The sequence below is a fragment of the Tamandua tetradactyla genome, chromosome 25 (assembly GCF_023851605.1).
Source record: "Tamandua tetradactyla isolate mTamTet1 chromosome 25, mTamTet1.pri, whole genome shotgun sequence".
Taxonomy (NCBI): domain Eukaryota; kingdom Metazoa; phylum Chordata; class Mammalia; order Pilosa; family Myrmecophagidae; genus Tamandua; species Tamandua tetradactyla.
Window position 1 is genome coordinate 33,078,574 of NC_135351.1, and position 12,028 is coordinate 33,090,601.

Genomic DNA, 12,028 nt, shown 5'->3' on the forward strand with positions numbered 1-12,028 from the left:
TTATGTGCTGATAATGTGATCCACTGATTCTATACTTTATATGGATCATATTGTACGTGGAGATATCTCAATAAAAAATAAAAATTGAAAATAAAAAAAACCACTTACAGCTTCCATCAAGGGGAGGCTCTCCACTCCTCTTCGTCCAATCTGCTTTCTGCTTTCCAGGGTCTGGGCCCTGGCAATCCCCAGGCCCATTCTAATTAGGTTTAGCTTTCTGGCCCTCCTAATAACCTCTGGGGTGACAGGGGTGGGCAGGGGGAGCAACCCTAGCAGCAGCTGGCCAGGGGATTCAAACCCTTAGTAGAACATAGGAGAGGGAACATATACTTCATCCTAGCCAAGCAATTTTCATTTCTGGAGGTTTCTTTCAAACAGTCATATGGCCAGGTGACACAGGTGGAATGACATCATTCCTACTCAACAGTGACAAATTCAGCAAGACAGGTGACAGCAGTAGAACTTAGGCCTCTCTCTCCTGCAAGACCTGTTACCTCTTCTATCCATATCATCTTCTTTCTCTATAGCACATTAGTCTTTGACTGTCACACAGATCCCAAACTAGACCTTTCTCCAAGGTGGAAATAGTGAAATTGTGGATGATCCTGCATCTGGTTGGTGTTAACATGTGCGGTTCGAGCTTTTTTCTCACAACAGTTAAAACAGGCAATTTCAGGTAATGGTTGGAGGCAAAGTGGCGAAGCAAGAAGCCTGGGTTGGAACTGCTTCCTAGTTGTGGGGCTGTGAGCAAGTTGTATGGAACCTCTCAGTGCCTCAGATTCCCTTACCTGCAAACTGATGGTAATGTACTCAGCACATCATATGTGCCGAATGATATTTGCTATTATTAATTATTATTGCCTCATTCCCACTAGGTAGAGGCATTTATCTTACATCCACAAGAAAATCCTGGACACCATTGTTCATAGCAGCTTTATTTGTAATTGCCAAAAACTGGAACCCAACCCAAATTTCCTTCAACATGTGAAGAGTTAGACCATGAAATACATACTCTTCAGCAATACAAAGACATGAACTACTGATACATGCAACAACTTGCATTGGATCTCAAGGGCCTGATACTGAGTGAAAAAAAAAGCCAAAATGACACATACGCTTAATTCCAGAAGCATTCTTGCAGTGACAAAATTATAAAAATGGTGAGTAGCCGAGTGGTGGCCAAGGATTAAGGAGCAGGTGGAAGTAGAAGGGAAGTGGATGTGGCTACTGAAGGGCAGCTTGAGGGGTCATTGTGCTGAGAATGTTCTGGATCTTGACAGCATCGGTGGTGTCCCTGTCCGGGTTGGGATAGTGCCAGATGTGACCATTGCAGGGAACTGGGTAAAGGGGACTCAGAAACTGTTTGCATCATTTCTCACAACTGAGTGTGGGTCTACAATGATCTCAAAGTAAAAAATTTAAGAAAAAAAATAAAACCTATGTGTGATTTATTTTTATTCCACCTTATTATTAACATCTTCTTGCATTAGTGTGGTCAATGTGTGTGTGATTTTTAAATTTGACCTTTTTATTTTTCCTTTAGATTAATGTGTAGGTCGTATCATATATGTTTAGGGTGCAATATAATCTTAGCATTAAAGATCAACTCATATTCACTATTAGAATAGTCTACATTCATCTGCCTAAAATATTAATTTTCATTCTTTAAAAGGGCTACGTTTTAATCTGGACTCCAATGATACATTTAGAAGAATACAAATACATATTTAAAAAATAATAAACATGCATTAGTAGTCCCTTTGATAGTTTGACTTACTGTTTTTCTTTGTTCAAAGTATTGTTTCTGCTACCATTTATCATTTCTTAAACTTTTTTCTCATTTGTCTTAATACTTGCAAAATCATAAGACATGTGTCAAACCAAGGAATAACAAACTAAGTTGCAAAGCAACAAAAGCATTTATTTGGGGGGTCTTAGAATTGCAATTCAGAGAACACAGATTCAGGTAGCAACTCAAATTTTGTCTGTCTTGAGTCTTCCAGGCAAGGGTTTTTAAAGAAAAAGATTACATAAGTTGTTTATGATTGGTGAAAATATGGGGAACCCCAAATGTCCTTGAAGTTAGATAGTTTATTGATTTCTTTATCTTGTCACTTGTCTGCCATGTCCAGCTGTCCTTAGGGTTTTCAGGAACATAGTTGCTTAAGGATTTTCATTTTTCTGTATTTTGTGATATCTGGCTGAGATTCGTGTGAGAGTAACCTACCGAAAGTCCTCCTGCCTCCATTTTAAATTTTTTAGCCATAATAATTCTACTTTGTTTTATTTCTTTTTAAAAATTTCCCCCTTTTGATCAAGATCATTCTTTGAAAGTACTGCTGAAGAACATTTGCTATTACCACTTCTTAGCAAACAGGCTCATACCTCGGAGACATGTCCCACACAGTGGGGAAAGTAGCGAGTTTATTTACAAGGCTTGGCTTAGGGCAGGGTGGGCACATTGCAGGGGGTGATTCTTAGACACTGATTTATAATTAGACTTAGTTCTGTCATTACAGGATTAAATTTCCTAAGTGCAAGCTTCAAAACCAAGGGTTTGGTGCACAAGCATAGTTCAAGAGGTAGTTGTGGCTATTATTTGCTGATGAGACAAATAACATTGCAATGACCACAATTTAAAAAGTATTAGCAAAAATGTACAAATTTTTAAAATGTTAATGCATGAGGAAGAACAAAGGAATGTCATTACTGCAGGGTGCTGAAAATAGATGGTAAATAATATTTTTAAATTTCAACTTATGTGTGAGAATAAAGTAAAAAACATTTCTTTTGTGCAAAATTTATATTTTGACTAGTACATTTCCTAATATAACTTATGTAGATAGCTTAATTGAATACCATAAGTACATGGAACCTTGAGTAGGACATGAGATTTTGTTGGTTTGTCCGGAGTGATGCTCCGATAAATCCCAGAGTGATTTGATCAGTGAATAAAAAAGTATTTGCAAAGTCCCCTTCAGGGAATGGTGAGAATGGGGGAAAATTCAACCTCCCCAAGTTGAATTCTTGATATTCTCACAAGCAGTGTGGACAACCAAAGCTATAGGCTGAGCCCCCAGTCTTGGGGTTTGTTCATGTGAAACTTAATCCCACAAAGGATAGGTCAAGCCTACTTAAAATTAGGCCCAAGAGACACCCCCAAGAGAACCTCTTTTGTTACTCAGATGTGGCCTCTCCCTCCAGCCAACACAACAAGCAAACTCACCACCCTCCCCCTGTCTATGTGGGACATGACTCCCAGGGATGTAGATCTTCCTGACAACATGGAACAGAAATCCTAGAATGAGCTGAGACTCAGCACCAAGGGATTGAGAAAACCTTCTTGACCAAAAGGGGAAAGAGTGAAATGAGACAAAGTGTCAATGGCTGAGAGATTCCAAACAGAGTCGAGATGTTATCCTGGAGGTTATTCTTATGCATTAAGTAGATATCACCTTGTTAGTCAAGATATAATGGAGAGGCTGGAGGGAACTGCCTGAAACTGTAGAGCTGTGTTCCAGTAGCCATGTTTCTTGATGATGATTGTATAATGATGTAGCTTTCACAATGTGACTGTGTGATTGTGAAAACCTTGTGTATGATGCTCCTTTTATCTACCTTGTCAACAGATGAATAGAACATATAGAATGAAAATAAGTAAGAGGGGAAATAAATGTTTAAATAAATCTAGTTTGAAATGCTAGTGATCAATGAAAGGGATGGGTAAGGGGTCTGGTATGTATAATTTTTTTTTTCTGTTTTTGTTTTATTTCTTTTTCTGTTGTCTTTTTATTTCTTTTTCTGAATTGATGCAAATGTTCCAAGAAATGATCATGATGATGAATATGCAACTATGTCATGATAATTGTGAATTACTGATTATATATGTAGAACGGAATGATCATATATTAAGAATGTTTGTGTTTCTTTCTTGTCATATTTTTAAAAAAATTTAAAAATTAATTTAAAAAATTAAAAAAAATTGGACATGTCTATAAACTTGTTTTAATTGGCACATTTTCTCAGCCTTAGAACTGTAAACTAGCAACTTATTAAATTCCCCATGTTAAAAGCCAAAAAAAAAAAGTATTAGCAAGGTTTGAAATATGCTATAAATCCAATCTCCCCAAGATCTAAGATTTAGCCAACTAAATAAGTCTCATGCTTCAGTGTTTCCTGGTTGATGTAATATTTGAATCTTATCTTTGATGTCTTTGATGTTTTTCTAGGTTTGAATGACAGGGTGTGACCAATAACTGGGGCCCTGCCATGGCGTCTAAACCAGGACAGACCAGGAAAATTGACAGATTGCCTAGGTCAGCCGCCAAGTCTGGAATGAAAGGATGCTGAATGGCAAGGGACCAGAAAGAGAGGGTAGGGGTGAGAATGAGGAGTTTTAAGGGGGTAGGAGTCATTATGGGAGGCAGAGAGAGGGACTGGTATACAAAAGAAGGGGTGAGGAAGGAATGAAGAGTAGGAAGCCTAACGCTAATAGGATAATTATGAAGATTAAAGCAAGCATCATTGAGTTCATTTCAATCTGATTTGAAAATCAGGTCTGGTCCTACATTAGATGCAATCTACTTCTGATCCTTGGTAATTCTGAGCTTTAGGTTCCCAATAGGAATGGATTTCCAAGAAGGGCTGGCAGGTTTCTTTAAAGGAGAAATACGAATCTAAGAATAAATACCTTCTAATCTAGCTGTGCATGGGTTAGTTAAAAGTACCTGATAGGGTCCTTTCCAGCAAGGTTGGAGTGTAATTTTATGGAGGTGTCCTTCCCGTTATACAAAGTCACTGGGCTGAAGATTGTGGTTTTGAATATCTTTGTTTCCCAGGAGCACACTGTAGAAGGATTGTTCTACCAAGGTTTCTTTTTTTTTTTTTTTTATGGTTCTTATTAGTTCCTGAAAATAGGTTAGCATATTTCCTTTTATGAGGCTTGGCTCATATAATCCAGAGTTTATTTTCATGATCTCCTTGTTATAATTTCAAATCAGCATAACTTATGTTTTCCAAAAGAAGTGGATCTTAGTTGTAGTAAGACTATAAATAAGACTTTTAATCATGGTAGATTGAAGGAGTCCATGGATTTAGTTAATTGAGTTTTAAGCATAGCATTTACTATTTCTATGAAGCAGAGGATTGGGGATGATAGTGCAATGAAAATATTGCAAGGTAGGCAATATTTTGCATACTGCTTTCATAATTTGTACTGTAAAGTGGGCTGTTCAGTCACTATGAAATTCCAAAGGCATTCCCCAATTTGGAATTATTTTTTCTAATAATACCTTTGTGACAGTAGGTAGCACCTTGTCAACAGCAAAAGGCTTCAGCCTCATGGGTGGAACACAGAAATCATTATTTAAACATATTTACAGCCTTGGGATAGGGGCTCACCCATTTTATCAGCATTCTAGTGAGTCATACTATGAACAATTTCAAGACTGTTTCCTGGAGGCAATTAAGGAGGACTGGTTTATCATTAGCACCAAACCGTGATTTAATTGCAGGCTTATAAATCAGCAGTGTTTCCCATTTTTCCATTCCTGGGGAGGAGCATTTTGCTGAGTCTCAAGGAATAATTTTCTTTATGTTTCCAATAGAATTATTTAATTCAAAAGTCATTATAGAAACAGGAATTGGATTAGAATTTATAGCTGCACTTTTGGTGGCTGTGTCTGCCACATGGTTTCCAGTGCTTTCCTCTGAATCTGCCCAAGAAAGCCCAGGAATTTTAACTATGGCCAAAGTCTTTGGTTACAGCACAGCATCTAGCATTTCTGTAACATAGCTGTTGTTGGTTTTCTTTTCTTTTAAAATTTTTCCTCCACTGGATGTTAAAAAAATAAAATAAAAGCCTGTTTCCATAATATGCCCAAACCGTTAATGGCTCCAATGGCATTCTGACTAACAGAGTATATATTTGCTGTTTTTCCTCTACAAGTATACAAGCTTTTGTGAGGGCAAAAAGTTCAGCATGCTGGACTGATGTGGCATCAGGTAAGGAGTTTGCTTCGGTCATTTCAGGGTTACAAGTGTTAGCATATCCAAAACAATAGATTCTTGAATTGTCATTAATGTAGGAACCATCTGTCTATCAGGTAATAGCTGCATTATTCACAGGAATTTCTTGTATATCTTTTCAAGGGGTTAACAATTGGTAGTTAAGACTATGCGGTCATGGGGAGTTTCCTCAGAAATAGCAGGAAGTGAAATAGCAGGATTAAGGTTGTGACAACAAACAAAGGAGACACTGGGAGGGGAAGTAAGAGAATTTCATAAATTAATCTGTTGGTAGAAAGGGCCTCAACAGAATGAGGTACACAAATAGTTAAGGGAGATTCCACAATTAATACTTCAATGGATTCTAAAATATTTGCCTTCCCAGCAGTGGACCTCACGCAAGGGAGAATCCCCTGGCTAAGGCATCCAATCGCTGGATCTAATATCCGAGAGGTCTGTGGTGGTTTCCATACTTTTGTGTAAGAAACCTAAGGTATTCCCTTCTCACTCTTGCACAAGGAGGAAATAGGGAATTTGTCATTAGGACGTCCCGAAGTGGGAGGGCTCAGCACATTATGCTTTATTTCCTTAAAGGATTTTGATTAGTTTCTTCCCAAATAAAGGGCTTAATTTGCTTCGCTTTAAGCAAGGTATATAAAGGTTGAGCCATCAAAGAAAAATTAGGAATCCAATTTCTACAATATCCTGCAAGGCCTAAAAGTCCTCTTAATTGATGCTTGGTCTTGGGAAGAGAGAAAGTGAGAGAATGATTAGGATTTGGTCAAGGTGTAGGAGGAGGGGGCTCTGGGGGCAGGGATGGGTGGGGCAGAAAGAATGCAGCTCAGGTCAGTCGGCAATGCAGACCATAAACGGAAATAGTAGCTGAATGAGGGTGGTGCTTAAATTGCATTTCTTTGACAGAAAGTACAGGGATATGTATGGAACTTAATTCCTTATCCTGGTCTGTTGAATCTGGTTGTAAGAGGTTTAAATTAATTTCCCTCTTTTGGGAGAAACACATGGGTACTTGGAATTAATCCAAGAAAATCTCTTCCTAGAAGGTGAGTTGGGGAATAGGGGACTGACAGAAATTGACAGGTGCCTTGTAAAAGTCCTAATTAAAAGGAAATAAGGAGGGATTTAAAGACAGTCATAGGTTTTGTTGGAATCTCCCAAAATTTGCATTGTTTCTGTCCTCTGTGGAGGAGTGTTAATGAGGGCAGTGGGATTTAAAATGGAGAAGATGGCCCTGGTGTGTTCCCAATGATCAGACCTATTTCACCTAAGGGTATAACGTGGGCATCTGGAAAATCCTCCACGGTTATCCCCAGAGCACTCTGAGCAGCCAATTGAAAGCACCTTGCTTTCCTAGAGGGCAAATAACATTTTTTGTTATTTTCATGTATTTGGGGCAGTTTCTTTTCCAGCTTATTTAGCTCCTGTAATTGGAAACCCATGGTTGTGCTTATCATATTTGCACTGTTTTAGCTTGGACGGATTTCCTTTTTCTGCTTTTTAAAGGTGTGATTTATGCGATCTCTTAGATTCACAAAATCATTAGGTTCCATTGTGGCCCAATTTAGTTTTTTACCTTTTAGAATGGGTGGTGCTTAGTTCTTTTGAAAGGCTATTAACAAAAGCAGAATTTTAAAAGGGTAGAGATTTCATAGTTTATATGGTCAAGACCTGAGAATTTTTTTAAGGTTTAAAGGTTTTATTCCAAGCCTGTTATAATATTCATACATGGGTTCATTGGGTTTCTGGGTACATGGTTGGATTTTCCTCCAATCAGTACTTTGGAGAAGAACTTCAGGTATGACTTTATGTAATTCCTTAGGTAGCTTAAATGCTTCCATTTTGGCCATAGCTCTTCATTTTGACAAATCATTTAAGAGATCTTTCCAACTAGATTTGTCTATGCAGATTTTGGCATGACATTTACCAGCAGTCATGTGAATTAATTATAATCCATCCAGGCACATAAGTCTGAATGAAAAGAGTGAATTCTTCTGCAATATCTGCTGGGTCTTCAGTAGGATTTGGAGAATTGACCCCTATAGAAGGGGAGTTCAGCTAAGCTAGGCTATAGAGGAAGAGGACAGGGGAGGTTTAAAGGAGGGTTAGAATAGTCAAAGCCAGGAGTGCTGGATAATTTTTCAAGTTTGATAGTACACATAGATAAGCCTTTATTAGTCTTTTTAAATTTAGTATTCATTTCTTGAAAAGAGGCAGTTTTAGATATAGTTATATGCTTGGAAGCTTTCAAGTACCAATTAAAATCAGTATCCCATTCAGGTTTCTTAGTTTTAGAGCCTCTGCTTTCTAGTTGAGCACACAAATATGCCAATTTAGGCATATCAAAAGATTTCCACTGGGGCCATTATAATTCAAGATTTTCTCTAGTGTGCCAGGACCAGTGGGATAAAATTTTACATGAAGCAGAACCATAATTTTTGTACATCAAACCAGCTAGTGTGCCAGATGGCAGTGCACCATTAGTGGTCTTAGATAAATTGGAACCCATTCTATTAGTTCTGATGCTGAGTAATCCTAAATACTAAACCTGAGAAGCATGGTCTGGGAGTTGGATAAGTGTGATGTTTTACCACATGCCTTTCACACGATACTAGTTTCACCTGGTGGACAGCCTGCACTCTAGTTTCCCAACCTGTAACCAGGTCTCCCTAGGTGCATGGAAATTGTCTTGAAGGTGGTAGGTGACCTCATGTCATTCTAGCCCATCCATGACCACCTATCCTTTCAAAGCATCTTGATCTTCAGAAGCTGACACTTCTCTTCAAAACTGGCAGGTGCCTAATAGCATTTAAGTGCCTGTCCAGTGCCCACCAAAATAGTTATTTGATTGCTCAGTCAGAACTTAGGTCAAATTGATCTTTAGGAAAAAGAAGAGAGCTGAATACAAAAGTGGGAATTTTAAAAGCCCCATTCAAGGACTCACCCAACAAGGAAAGTTTCCTTATATTCTAAAAAGAGCAAATAAAAGGACTGCTGCCAACCACACAAACCGGAAGCACAAAAGTTCACATACACAAAAGGACTGGTAGACTAGCCAAACCAGAAGATGAAGTTCAAATACTCTTTACCAGGACACACCCAAAGAAAGGTAGGAACCTCAGCTAAAAAATGGGGGGTTCAGATCCTTGAGGACACACCAACAGGAAATCGCAGCCCTCAGGAAATAACAGAGCACAAGGGACTCTTGCAGATACCATGCTCAAATCCCATGGCACTCTGGAATCAGTTCGGTGGTTCCTTCATGTCCCATTTCTGACAACATGTGATATCAACCAGAATGTAACAAGCTGAGATGCAAGGCAACAAAGCCATTTATTTGGGCTCTTAGAATTGTAAATTTGCGGAACACAGACTCAGGTTGCACCCCAAATTGTGTTCTGTCTTGGGTCTCCCAGGCAAGGGTTTCAAAAGAAAAAGAAGATTACATAAATGATTCATGATTGGTGGATATTCAAGATGCCCAAATGTCCTTTAAGTTAGATAGTTCACTGATTTCTTTATCTTACGGTTTATTGATGGTGTATTAGTTAGGGTTCTCTAGAGAAACAGAATCAATAGGGAACACTTGCAAATATAAAATTTATGAAAGTGTCTCACGTGACTGTAGGAACGCAGAGTCCAAAATCCACAGGGCAGGCTGCGAAGCCGATGATTCCAATGGATGGCCTGGATGAACTCCACAGGAGAGGCTTACCAGCCAAAGCAGGAATGGAACCTGTCTCCTCTGAGTCCTCCTTAAAAGGCTTCCCATGATTGCATTTAGCATCACTAATTGCAGAAGACACTCCCCTTTGGCTGATTACAAATGGAATCAGCTGTGGATGTAGCTGACGTGATCATGACCTAATCCTATGAAATGTCCTCATTGCAACAGACAGGCCAGCGCTTGCCCAATCAGATGAACAGGTACCACAACTTGGCCAAGTTGACACCTGTCCCTAACCATGACAGATGGTGTCCACATGTCTTTACGGTTTTCAGGAACATTGTTATTTAAGATTTTGCATACCTCTGCATTTGTGAGAACTGGCTGAAATTTGCATAAGAGTAACCTCCTGAGGTCTCCTGATCCATTTTAAATCTCTTAGCCATAGTAACTCTGTTTTGTTTTATTTCTTTTTATACACAGAAGGGGTAAAGTTGGTTTCTGATGATGTATCTTTAAATATACAGGAACCCATGGCATGTATTGACCACAGCATGTTGGGAATAGTCACAGAGAAAATTCTCACCAGAAAGCCTAGAATCTTTGTACTGAACTTGAAATCTCAACAGTCAACTATGTTGTTAATAGTAATAGGCTGGACATATGGAGTGACTGATTCATAGAGTCCTGATTTGGGGCCATTCCAGTCCAGGGTGTAGCTGCCCTGCTAGCAGGTGAGAGCCTGATTCCTGTTGACCAGACTCTTGTGCTTTAATGGTGGCCCAAGTGGCAGTAGTGGAACTCCAGCCATCTGCTGAACCACAGTCACTGGGTTAAGGAGGAGCTGTGCTTGGGAGCTGGCACTGAGGGATGAAAAGAACCAAACTGAGAGCCAGGGGCTCCACCTTTTAATGGGGCTTATCACACCTACTCTGTACTTCACAGTAGTGTAGTAGGCTGGGGTGATTCTCCATCCTGGTGCTACTCTGGAATGGGGGATGAAGGGCACTCGGTGACTTCACTCACTGGACCACCCTCTGGAGGTCCAGTGGCCAAGGGGCTTGGGGAGGAGGGAAATGAAGATTTTTATGGGGTGTGAATATTCTACAGTCAATTAATGCCATACAGTTTTCCACAGGGTCCTGCCAAGTTACACTCTGACCAGCAGTGTAAGAGAGTTAGTTGCTCTCTGTTCCCCTCAACCCTTGGTTTTCATTCATTTTAATATTTTTCATTCTGATGGTGTAAATCAGCATCTCTTCATGATTTTTAATTGCCTGTCCCTATCTGTTTTCCCATCTCACTAAGCACTGCCACCCCTACCCTCAAGACCAAACCCTAGGAATCATCCTAAATTCCTCTGCATCGCCCCCCACTCCCTTCAGCAAAGCCTGCTCCACTTATAAATACATATTTTTCTCTCCATCTCCAGGGCCACCTCTCTGGTCCAAGCCATCACTATCTCTCAAAGTTCCCAAGGTCTGCCTCCATCACTGCTTCCCTACCCCACTCACTGACCATATACATAGCAGTGAACTTCCTGAAACATGGACAGGGCATTCCACAGTTAGAGATGGCTCCTCCACCTCCCCCCACCCTCCTCTCTCTACCAGATTCCTGTCACATGGACAACTAGCTCATACTTGGCCACACCAAACTCCGTAGCACTTGTTAACATGCTAAAGCTGCTCCCTCTTCAGAATGAATAAATGGCTCACTCATTCCCAGCCTTCAGTACTCAGCTCAAATGGTGCCCCTCCACACAATGTTTTTTCCCTTCCCAGTATATCTGTAAGAAAATTAGACTTCTGATATTTCCTTCTTTTTGGGGGGGTGGGGGTGGAGTGGGGATGTGTCCCACGTGGCAGACAAGAATTCTACCACTGGGCTCCCCATGCATCCCCTTGTTCCTTGTTTCTCTCTTCCACTGGAATATAAGGTACATAAAAGCAGAGATTGTGCTTATCTTGATCGCAGCTAAATACTAGCCCCAGCACAATGCCAGTCCAGAGAAGACACTCAATAACTATTTCTGAATGAATAAACTGGTATTCACTTCTTCTTAAAAAAAAAGATAAATGTGGCTACTCCATTATAAAATGGATCAAGAGTGCTCATTTCGGCACAACATATACTAAAATTGGAATAATACAGAGATCAACATGCTCTGCACAAGGAAGACACAAATTCGTGAAGCATTCCATATTTTTATGATGACTGCGAACAGCAGTACATATATAAAAAAGTTATTTCATGAAATAGAACAAATGTAGGACACTATTACAAGAAGTTAATAACTGAGAGGCATATGGGAGAAAATGTTGAAAATTTCTTATTGCT

General features: G+C 39.6%; 1 pseudogene; it reads left to right on the forward strand.

Annotated features, from left to right (window-relative positions):
* The first annotated feature begins 11,798 nt into the window (after nt 1–11,798).
* On the forward strand, nt 11,799–11,898 carry LOC143669429 (U6 spliceosomal RNA; annotated as a pseudogene).
* The last annotated feature ends 130 nt before the right edge of the window (nt 11,899–12,028 follow it).